The sequence below is a fragment of the Miscanthus floridulus genome, chromosome 8 (assembly GCF_019320115.1).
Source record: "Miscanthus floridulus cultivar M001 chromosome 8, ASM1932011v1, whole genome shotgun sequence".
Taxonomy (NCBI): Eukaryota; Viridiplantae; Streptophyta; class Magnoliopsida; order Poales; family Poaceae; genus Miscanthus; species Miscanthus floridulus.
The window spans coordinates 115,577,443-115,589,786 of NC_089587.1; the positions used below are offsets into that span (position 1 = coordinate 115,577,443).

General features: G+C 43.9%; 1 pseudogene; it reads left to right on the forward strand.

The window, feature by feature from the left end:
- The first annotated feature begins 2,741 nt into the window (after positions 1-2,741).
- LOC136469758 (uncharacterized) lies at positions 2,742-5,057 on the forward strand (annotated as a pseudogene).
- Positions 5,058-12,344: the final 7,287 nt, after the last annotated feature.

Sequence of the window (12,344 nt, forward strand, 5' to 3'; positions counted from 1 at the left end):
CAGGCTACAGCGAACAACGGGATGGAGATGCCGTTGTACGGTGGTGGGATGCGGCAGACGACAGCAGCCCAGCCATGGAGTTGATCGGGTGTTCCTCAGGTTCGGTTCCATCTTCTAGCTCCCCCAGTATCCTCTTTCAGTGGATCCAGGCACCACTCAACGCAGATCGCGGAATCCATATCGATCTCGAGCAGGTACCTCTGTCCGCGCCTCCGTGGTCAGCCTGGTAGGGAGCGCGGCGCCCTGGCCGCGGTCAAGCCGGTAGGGAACGCGGCCGCCTAGCACTGCCGGCGGCTGTCAGGAGCACCACGGCTTGCCCGATGCTGTGGAGCTGAAGGTCGTTCCCGGCTGGGACCAGCCTCCGTCCACGTCCGCTCTTCCTCCTCGCGCTGCCGATCTCCCGCCCGAGCCTCGCCAGCTACTGCGTTCGTCACCTCGCCGACAGCATCATCTTCGACGATTTCAACTACGTCATCAACCTGCTGGCCGTGTGGAGGACGAGCGGGCGCTGGGGCCACTCATCAGGCTCTTCTCGGCTTGCGGCTGGGACTGGCCCCACCTCACCGGCCCCGACGATGGTTCCTCATCCTACTCCAGGGACCACTCTAAGGGCCACGACGACCTGCTCCTGATCTGGTGGCTCTTCGATCTAGTAGCTGCGTCTACGATTTGGTGAGTAGCTGCTGCCTTTTAGGTGCTCGATGGTATGCCCTGCTATTGTTGGATGTACCGATTTGCTTATATTGCCTTCCTTCTTTTGGCCCAGCTATACCGAATGTGCAGCACAGACGCAGGGACAACACTGGCGTGCAGCATGCTTGGGCTTTCAATTTCTTTTTATTTTTTGCCAGTGTTTCTTTGCTTTTTGTTGATTCCCCCTTGTGAACTTCTCCAGGCACTATGAGGATGTTACTAGCAATTTCTTTTGCTGTGGAATAGGCAGAGCTTTGCATCTCAGATCTCAAGAACCCTGTTGATACTTGCTAATTCCTATTAAGTCTCTTTTTTTATGCTTCTTAAGCCATAGTTGCTATGCCATGTTTTGATTCGATTTGGTCACAGCATTGTAGTAACATGGGGTTGCCGCAGATGAAGAGCTAGCAATGCAAGCAAGCATGGTTTTCTATGCAATATTGATGCATCCATTTAGAGACAAATTGTTTGTGTCCTTGCATACATAAATTTCTATGCATAGCAATTATGATTTGACAATCTGACTAAATAAAATATTTTTTTAAGATGGTCAGTGCAGGTTTCAAAAAAACTAGATAAATAACGATTCTCGCAGTTTGTTTTTATGTACTTTGATTTTTCTGTGTAAGCAAGAAATCATCTGGAATTGTATACTTTGTTGGAGCACATTTTATATATTGTTGGAACACAATTTTATACATTTTTGGAGCACATTAATATTTAATGTTGGAACACACATTTCTATACATTGTGTTAACATTTTATACATTGTTTGAGCATAAATTTATACATTGTTGGAGCCTTCATCTATCACTGTTGTAGTGAATTTGTGTTTTTTAAGAAGGTTCAGCATTTTGGACCGTGATGGCTTCTAATATACACCTTATGCAGAGACTTGCCGTCATTCTAGAATCTTTTGGCGACTATGGATTCTTACCTGCTGGTCGTGATCACATTACCCCCTATCCTTCAGGTGGTGTTGTTCTTCTCTTGTATAGTTTGATGCTCTAGATTAAAGAGAATTTGGCTCTGTTCATTCTTTGTCACCATGTATAAGTTCCTTGTATATTTTGAAGCTAGCTGATTGACAATGATATGTTAAACCCAAATTGCGGTCACAGTTCATGTAACAAGATGTTCCTACGCCCACAACATTTATTGTTTCTTTATCGAACTTTAAATTTTACCACGACTACATAAGACATATCAGATAATTCTGTGCACTCTATAATCATGACATATATTTCCTCTTCGTCTACGTGATATGCAAACAAAATGCACTTATAGTGGCTGCCGCGTGGACATTACCACATGGGTACTTGAACTTTCAGTTTGATTGTTTCAGCATTCTTCTAGAGAAAAACTGTCATAGCTTTTGGCTGCTCTATTAATAATAGTCTAATGTATTACGCTCCATTAAAGGTATCTATTTTTCATCTTCACTGGTAGTTGAAATTTTAACAAATAGTTTCCATGTCTTGTAGCCTGTAGCCTGTAGGTAAAGTATGTATATGCCAATTTGAATAGTTCATTTCATAATCAATCACAGATCTCTGGATCATAGAAAGCCTTCTGTTAGCCACATCTTACCTGTTGGTAGAGCTACTACATTCTGATACTCTGGTTCGCTAAACTAACGTGATACCAATTACCAAACGCTAATGGTCATGTGATTAAGCATTTAAGGCGTACTGTTATATTTGTCATCTTTCTTAGATCCGTATGATTTCGTTGCATTATTCATTTATGAATCGAAACTCTTTCTGTGTTTTCTTCAAATTTTGGAGTTTTTTTTCCAGCCAGTTTATCTCAGGCTACATTCCAAGACAAGTAGCTGTACACTGTATTTCATTAAATGGAATTGTCTCCTTTGAATTGTGCTGGTCCTTATTGCAGATTTTTAGCTCATCGAGGCATATGCTCTATTGATATTGCTTGATCTTACGGATATATTGTGGTGAGCTCCGTTTGCCAAACTTTCATTTCACTAGGCTTGCTTTTTCTATGCAGGGATGCCTTTATATATGGCTCCAGAACTAGTGAGGGAACGGCCGTATAACCACGCAGCAGATTTATGGTCCCTTGGTGTCATCTTGTATGTACATCTTCGCTTTTCTATCTAGACCTGGTTACTTTTGCAATCTTCTCATACCGGTACATTCTAGATGCTATTGTATCACATTCCTTTTGTGCAGTTGTAGTCTTAATATACTGCTGGCCTTTGGCACATGGTTCAACTTGGTGCCATCTACTCTACTTTGTGTTTGATAATCTATCTATCAAGCTAAATTTATTGTTTGGTTGTCCACGTATGCACTGTTTGTTGCACAGCCCCCTTTTTATACAAATTTGGTCTATGCACTTATCCGGCACATTGTCAAGGTTACCGGGTTTAGTTATCTTATTTGTTATCCTTGAATTTGTTAGTTGTCGGAACTGATTTATATGATTTCATCAACTTGCTAGGATTCTGTAAAATATCCAGATAATATGAGCGCAAGCTTTAAGAGCTTCCTGAAGGGTTTACTCAACAAGGTCATAAACTCATAACTGGCGTTGCCCCCTCAAATCCATCTACTGAGTTCATCTGTGCCTTTTCTTTTCTAATGTTGTGTGGTATGTAATAGGTGCCTCAGAGTAGATTAACCTGGCCAGCATTGTTGGAGCACCCATTTGTCAAAGCTGATTTAGTGGGGCCGATAGCTATAAGTATCATTAGTTACGCGCTCAAGTAAATTATGGAATCCTAGTCTTTGAAGATATCAGTGCCTTGAATACCACATAAATTGCTCAGGAGTCTCGACCTGCACCTTTTGAAGCTAGAGGGTCTGAAGGTACTAGGAAAGTAGAAGAAACACAACCATCAAGGAACCAACCTTCCCCAGCTGCCCCCCAAAGTAGGCAATTTAGATAGTAAACTTATATCCTTTTTCTTAGGGATTTTCCCATAAATTCTATATCTTGAACTGATTTTAATGTTGGTTAGGTAGAGCTGCTACTACCAATAGGGATAATGATTACGATAAACCCAGAGGTAACAAAAAAATGGATGGCCCTATGCAGGCAACTCAGGACCATCATGGTTCACCTACTGGTGCTATTCCTGAAAGCTGCTTTCCCTCAGGCAAGTTAATATCCAAATTCTGACTTCTGGTAGTATATTTGGGCAGTGGCGTTGATCATAACAGTCAGGTTTCTTCCCTGAAAGTACACAGTAGGTGATCTTTCTGAATACCTCATTGCAGAGTGTACTGCTTTGCATAGACTAGGAAAAGCCTCACAAACAGTAGAAGGTGCAGACAACATTGTTGAAGATACTAAAGCACTGTCGACCATTCTCAACCCTATCAAAATTTGGCTTGCTAATGCTCCAAGTCCACCCAGGTAGATTCGTTGCTTTTCCAGTCCTAGCAAACTGTTCAGATCAGATGCTCTCATCTTCTAAAAAGTGAAAACATGAAGGATTCTGTTGTTTGGTCTTCATTTTTGTGTTTATTCTATTTGCCAAGCCACATATTTGGAGTTTGTTTTATTTTACTATTGTTTGATTCTATCAGTAAGTTACATGTTTGGAGTTTGTTCTATGTTTATATTGTTTAATTGCTTCCTTTAACAACACTTGTAGAAACGGAGCAGAGCAGTAAAGCCATCTGGGAGCACAACTGATCCTGGTAGGGATTCATCGTCGGTCAGCCAAAACCAAGATCCTATTTCAGTGGCCCAGCAGTTTCTGGAAGGTTTTGCTTCCCGAAATACTAATGCTAACAGAAGCAATGCCCTCGCCTCTGGTCCTCCATCCTTTGTGCCACAGCCTACTAAAGTTCCTCCGAGAAGACAGGGTGGTGGACAACCTGATATTGGCAGCATGATATCTAGTATGCTAAACAACCCAGTTTTCAGCAACATATTGTCGAATGTTGCAACACAAGCAGGGGGCTCAAGTGCTGATTTGAGGAGCGTGATGGAAGGATTATAGAGCCCTGCAATTGTAGATACGATAAGCAGTCTCGTGCAGAATATGGATGAACAAGACCTTAGGGCCATGCTTGGTTCAGGCAAGGGGCAAGGCGGCATGGATTTGTCAAGAATGTTGCAGCAAATGGTGCCTGTTGTATCCCAGGCTCTTGGTGGAGCAGGGGACCGTTCTGCTGGTGTAAACAGTAGACAATCTAGGTCATGGCCTCAGCGCATTGACAGCGGAGAAGGAAATGTACCAGCTAGCAGTTCTCAGGTAAGCTATTCTATGTAGTAGTAATCTCTTGTGTTTGCATTTGTAATGTATATGCTACGGTGCTGCCTGTGCTGTGTGTTTGGTTTAGAGAGCAAATACTGTATGCATGGCTTACATTATGCCGCCATATTGATGTTCATTGTTCTTCTCATTTATGCAAACCCTCTTTGGTTAGTATTACTTTCCATGGATGCTTTTGCATAATTGGATGTTAAGAGCCTAGAAAGGCTAATATGACACTAGGGCAAGATTATTGTATGCTTCTGTAACTCTTCCTGTATGAATTTTAGTTAGGCCTATCAAGTCTTGTAGGTATCTCACAGTTTTTTTATTCCATGGCCAGATTGATCTCGACCTAGCTCGTCAAAGCATTGAACAACGTGAATCTCCAGAGAATATCTTCAGCTATCCTTGAAACTGCTGCTCAGGCCTATCGCGAAGATGACAGCGTTCAAGGAATGATCGAAGATCTTTCCAGTGATCAAGAGCTTAGCGCTGTATGCTTTCCACACCGTTTCAGTTGCACAATCAATGTATAATAACCCTGTCTGGTTTCCGATGTTAGGGTTGCTAATGCTAAACTTGCTGCTTTTGTTAGGAATACTTGAAATTTTTGGTGGACCAAGTTCGGCAGAGGGTACAGTTAGAGTCGCAGTCCAAGAGCCAGCCTTGAAGAATTGGGCGGCAGGGTCGTGTAGCCAGCCATTCGCTGCAAATCTTTATCGCTAACTTGGAAAAGACAGAACCAAGACTTGTTTGGGCACTTTCATGATTATTAGGTTCCCGATGTACATGTGGCGTTGTAATTCTCAGAGATGTTGTATTTGCGGCAGCATATTCCGTACTCTGCTTAAACCTGTTTCAGACAACTTTTCTAGTGGTACATACAACGAGTTTTAAAGGTGCAGTGTACTGTTAAAACTGTTTTTGACAATTTTGCTAGTGGTACTTAGAGCGAGTTTTAAAGGTGCAGTTGGTCTGAATTTTATGGATATAATTGTTAATGTGGTGTCTGTGGTTGTCGTAGCGACTCTCCAAGTGTTTCCTGCCCGGAAATGGAAACCGTGCGCACGTCGGACGCCCATCAGAGCCGACTACGAAGCGGTCGGAGTAGCGCTGCCATCTACAAAAAGTAGCTTAGCTGACCCGTCCTGTCCATTGCCGGCAGTAGATATTCCTTTGCTGCAAGTTCTGTAGGTTACCAGTAGATATGTAGTTGCTGGACCACTTGCCAGAAAAGAAGAGATCAGTATGTGTGCTGCCATTTCACCGATTGCTGTTGTAGCAACATCTCGGTATTCTAACTTTCCTTTCTTGCTTTGGTCCGTTTGCTTGATTTCCATTACCTGTCCTCATCTCCTTTTTATTTGTTTTGCAAGGATGTACTGGTCCAGGTCCATGTTTGGGGTCTTGCTTATACTATACCGCACCATGTAGCTGTGATATTGCCTAGACAAAGGTTAGACACATCTCTATCCACTTTGCCATCTCATCCTCTTTGTTTGACCCCTTTAGTATTCTGTTATGGTTTTCCCGATTCAGTTCTGCTTTGAGTTCTACAGCGGGAAAAAAAAGACTTACGAGACTTACTTTCTATAGTCTATGGCCAATTCCCTCGCAGTTGTGGGACTTATACTCTGTGCTCTTACTAAACTCTATGCGCTTAACTCCATTATCTGCCGCTGTTAGCATATGATTTTACAATTATTATAACATGACTTCCTCTCATGAAACATGGCACTTAGGCTACAATTTCTGTTGTATGCAAAAATTGCTCTGCTTTGTGGAGACTAAATACTTGCAATGTTGCTACATTTCTAAGGCATGATTATATATACTCATTTCAAATGGATACATATTATGTTCAGAACATGGAAACATTGAGACTAAATACTTGCAATGCAATGCCGCTACATTTTTGAGACATGATTATATATACTCTCATTTCCTTCCATCTTCCATAGGTTCTGTGGACTCATCGGAATGAAACGGCCTGGACATACACTGCAACAGTAACTCACAACCATGCCGTGAGCTCAAGTGGCTCCATTTTATGGCCTCACTATTGATGTATCTCCACTTAGTACATCTTCTACTTTAGGTTTACTATATTCTGCAGTTGTACCATACGCCAGCTATTATGCATGTAATATATGAATATGTACTTGCTCCCGTAAAAATTATATATTGCAGTCTATATATTGGCATTCAAAATCTTTCTTGTTGCCTTCCTACGCACCGCATTACTCAACGATGAAGCACTTGCCTCAGCACCAACTGTAATCGCCCAACCAGGCTGATCATCTCTGCACAACGCAGTATCTCAATATTATCTATATCAAACATCTACCCATGTATATGTGAGTAATGGTATCCTATACCTATCTACTTCTACCTATACAGCCCTAGAAACAACCCAGCACTGATACTATGCTTGGTACGTAAAAACTTAACCGCAATGACAATTGCAAACGACCTCGCATCACAATATAGTTGGTATAGGAATTGCGTCGCTATTTATTTGGTGAATGTAAGAAATAACTTAGTCATGCATGGTCAAGTTGTGGATAGGCCCTATGCCCTCAAAATTTAAATAAATCCGCGAAGCTTGAATATTTATTCAACTCTTCTTATTTTAATGACTATCTCAGGGCCTCTCGTTGGGTAGCGGGCGCATTACAAGAATATAAAATATGATTGATGCCACCGTAGTAGGAGTTAGGATAGCAAAGATAGTCATGGTGACCTCATCTTCATCTAAGCACATCTTGAGAGTGTCAGCTTCTTGCTTCTAACAATGTACTCCGGCTCCTGCTTGATGTTTTCTTCGATAGTCTCCAGCTTACAGCATTTGTCTCAGGATTCTTCTTAAAATGTTGAAATAGGTTGGCATTTGAATAGGGGGCTTATGCGGGTGATTAGTGTTGAGTGTGGAGTGCCTTGTTGTGAAGGGGGAGCTGGGGGCGTTTTATAGGCAATTGACGGCGGGTTTAGGGGGTGGGTGCGCGCCATTATCGGTGGCACTGAGCAGCATTAAGGGCCGAGGGAATCAGGTTTGTGGGGGACAGTTGTGGCAGCATCGGGCCAATGGAGGTGACATCACGAGCGGTGTCGTGGGGCGGTGGTGCGACGTGCGATGGGTGGCGGTGCAGAAGAGACAGTGGCGTGATGCTGAGAGTACGGCACCAGAGTGCGGGAAAAGGAGCGCGGGTGAGTGGCCACTGGCGGTGCGCGTGGCTTTAGTTTGCATGCGGTCTGATATGCGCTTTACTGGTTGCGTGGGTGTGGAGTAAATGTAGCTAACTCGGGCGCACCCAGGCAGCCGGGAAGTGGAGGCGACGTGGAAGAAAAACACTGGCGGGTCACGAGGTGGGGAGAGCGTCGGCCATGGTGCGCTCCCTGCACGCGCTTGAGTGGAGGGAGGAAAAAGGCGGGGAGAGGGGTTCGCTCGATGAGGAAGCGTGCGAGCGGTGGTGCCCCAAAAGAAGAAAAAGGAGGGGTCCGGTACGGGGGCGAGGGCGAGAGTCGAGAGCCGACAGGGTGCCGGAAAAGGAAAGAAAACGAACTGTGTGAGTGAACAAGGCCAGTGCGGCATAGCCAAGCGAGACCTGAACGCAGGTGGGTCCTGCCGTCCCGGTATCGACAGCGTCCACAGGTGTCGATGCATGCGTAGCGCTGTCAAACCAGACACTGGGATTGGGACATTGCGTCAATTTAAGCGTTTCGATCACTCCATACTACTCGAATAATAACTTTTCCGCACTCGCCATCCTCATGCACTGTGTGCTGCTCCTTTTCCTAGCCTATGGTCCGCTCTTGATCCTCGCCCTCGTCCCCGGACCCCCTCTTCTTTCTCCTTTTGGGGACATGGCCGCCTGCACGCCTCCCTCATCGAGCGAACCCTCTCTGCTCTCCTTTATTCCCCTCCTCCGCTCGCTTACGCAGGGAGCGCGCCATGCTCGACTTTATCCCCACATCGTGAACCGGCAGTGTATTCCATCCATGCCGGCTCCACTTCCAGTGTGCTGCGTCCCATCTTCGTTCGCCACTATAAGATGCCCTTGGTCCTTGCTCTTCTTCTTCATCCCCATCCCTCTCGAATCCGAAGTAGAGCTACGAGATCCAGTCGTTATTGTGGAACTTGGTTCGTCTGACAAAGGCAATGGTGTAATCTGAGAAGACGGGGTCTGCTTTTTGAAGAAGTTCAAGTCTACCGTTGGTTAGTTTGGCCTTAGGGTTCACGATGTTTTACTTCTCAGTCTCCTGTTTTTGGATCTGTTGGTCATACGCTATGTTTTGGATAATCATTATCTTGTTGTTTCTCCATTGCCCTCATCTATCCCGACTTCTAGAGTAACCCTTCGTTGTCCTAGGTTGCTCTTAACCATGTAATTTTAAATTCCAATGTAATTTAGTGTTCGACGTCGTGTGATCTTTCGTGTAGTTTCAGATTTACGAAATGTGTTGCAGTTTCGCCTAACCATGTAACTTTAAATCCCAGTGTAATTTAATGTTCAACGCCATGTGATCTTTCGTGTAATTCCAAATTTACGAAATGTGTTGTAGTTTCGCCTAAGGGGAGTGGATCCTAATTTACTCTTTTGTAAACCCTCGCGTTAGGAGAAGTACTTGTGTTGTAGTTTTTGCTACTTCCACTTATAATGTAATCCTAGCCAATGTTGTGCTTTAAATCTAAATGTGTTAGTTGCTTGAGCCCAACTCCATCAAATACTTCTTTCCACTAACATGTCGTTGATTTGCTGGTCTAGAATAGGCACCATGTAATGACAGCCAACCTCTATGTTCGTTTACAGTATTGAGACCAATCTTCCGTACCAACACGATGAGAAAACATATTAGACATATGAGCCATATTTCTTAAGATTTTAGAGACAATGAGGATAATTGCAATCGCACTATCTCCTATCACTCCAAGCCTTCCTCTGAGGATTTACACACAGCTTGGTTTCACAGAAGACCAGTTTAGGGTGTTGAGATGGGTATGTTCTTATATCACATACGTGTTGTATGATTCTGTTCTTATTTATACATGTTCATCCTCAACAGTACAATCAGGCATCATCAGGAAAATGCAGCCTTCAATCTTTTATGAATCTGCCTCAATATTTTCTAGGGCATGTAATCATTTTCAGCTATTTCATTAGGAGGATACGAAATGGGGAGGCCTTAAAGCAGGCCAGGTAATGTCGGAGCCAAAGCCAGTGTTTGCAAGGATAGAAACCGAGACGGAAGAGGATGCCCAAGCAAGTTCAAAAGCAACAAAAGGTGGGAAGAAGAAAGCACGCAACAAAGGACTTGTAGAGGCATAGTTTCTGGTGGAACCATGTATCAGCATCGTTAAAAGGAGAATAATAGTGTAACATTTTTTTGGAAAGGTTTAGCCTATCTGTTCTTGAATTTTGTTCTTTGCGATCGTATCGCGCATTGTATCGTGTAGATAGTAAAAAAAAAGAAAGAAAGAAAAAAGAAAGAAAGGAATGAAAAAACAAAAGAAAAAAAAGGTGAGCCTGATGCTCTCTCAGAAAGAAAGCTTGGATATTTGCTTGTAGAGCTGGCAGCGGATTTGGATCATCCAAAATCTAATTGGATATTATTTGTTGTTTTGGCTATGCTTGGATAAGGTCCATTTGGATTTGGATATCATCCCCATGTATGATTCAGTGGTGTTCGAATTTCATTAGAGAGCAAGTTAAAAAATCCAATGTCCATTAGATATCTTTGGACTTGAGAGAGTAGTTTATAATGTCTAGCATGCATTTCTAGCTAATGTCTAGCTGACTAGCTTAGATTTCTAACTAACGCGGGGTTGACATGTTGGCTTTGATGCACTAATATACACAGTAGCTGGTTGTTATATTGAGTTATTTTAAATAAATTTTAATCGATTTTAAAAATGTATGGTCTCGCGGTCGCTGGAGTTTGTGCTAGGATCGGGATCACATCAGAGGCTACCAACTCGACGATGACTGGTGCGAACTGTCCACACCAAACGGTATGGGATTTGCTCTGATCTGTTGTCCCGTCCGATCCCACGGTGGGCTGAGACTCACTGAGTGGTGGTACCAAGTGGCTAGGATAGGCCTTTTGTAATGGTACAGCGGTCATTGGTCTTGGCGCAGTCCACCATTGAGTCTGGCGCGGAGACCAATAAAAGGAAAGCGACAAGATTTTTGCGCACACGAGATGAGTAGTGTCCGAGGCCATTCCCTAAGGTATCCATAAATTCACTCAGTAAATTTGAAAGCACTGGACATCTTCACCTACGCATGGTGGGTCGAAAGCAGGTAGACGCATTTAATGCCTTCCCTCCATGCTACCATCACATAAAAACAAGTCGGGCAGGTGGACATATTTAATGCATCTTCTCCTTACCATCAAATAAAAACAATCCACCGACCATGCAGAAAAATTTGTACTTACACATGCATCCATGCATCTAATAGACGGACGGTGTGCCTGCATGGCCGGTGCCTAATTAGCATGGTGGTCGGCACGCATGCGAGTCCGCGTACGTGCATGCTGCTGGGGCCTTGCTTGCTTTGCATGCATGGCCGGTGCCCCAGCTATACCCGTTCTTATCTCCTTGTGAGAAGGTAAAATTTTATGGCCTGTCCTTTCTCTACGAGAATACGTCAAAAGTGTGCCAACGACAGTAGCAGTGCATGCATGCACGCCTTTAAACCAGCAGTGGCTTCATGCCAACTAGCACCCATCCCCACAAAAATACTAACACTTCAATGTCCTTTACCCATACCAAGAACACAATTTGCTAAGTAAAAAAACAAGGTACTATTGACATGTTTAACAACTATGATAAGACATAAGATGCATGCGCCCATGAAAATTGAATGTATATAGAATTCAGCAATCTCTAGGTCTGTTGGCTATGGACACTGAACAACTGAAAGCCTCCACGGAAGCACTGACTAAAGCTAAAATGGGAAGGGAAAACAGAAGCAGTCCACATGCTTGTAGGACAAAGACGAAAAGTAGTGATCTTCATCAGTTCTAAGTGGACCGCGCCAGGACCACAGACCGCTCCACCTTTATAAGCAGAGCCTGGCTTAGCCATTGGTACCACCACTCGGCGCACTTTAGCTCGCTTAGGTTTTCCCTTTGAGCAAGCTTTTTGCTCAGCCCTTCTTTATAGCCACCGCCAAAAATGGCAGGAGCCTGGGTTAGTAGTTACTGCCTGAACGTTGAGGGTTTTCCTAGAATCCTACATGCCACCCTGCAAAAGCTCGGAGTCAAAGATCATCCCGAGTATGAGGGCCGTGAGTATGAGAAGCATGGCACCGATCGGTGTGAGGTTACCGTCTACATTGAGAAAGAGTGAAGAGTTCCCCAACATCACCGAAGCCTGGAGTGTGACCGCAACCGGGTTTAGCTTCACCGACAC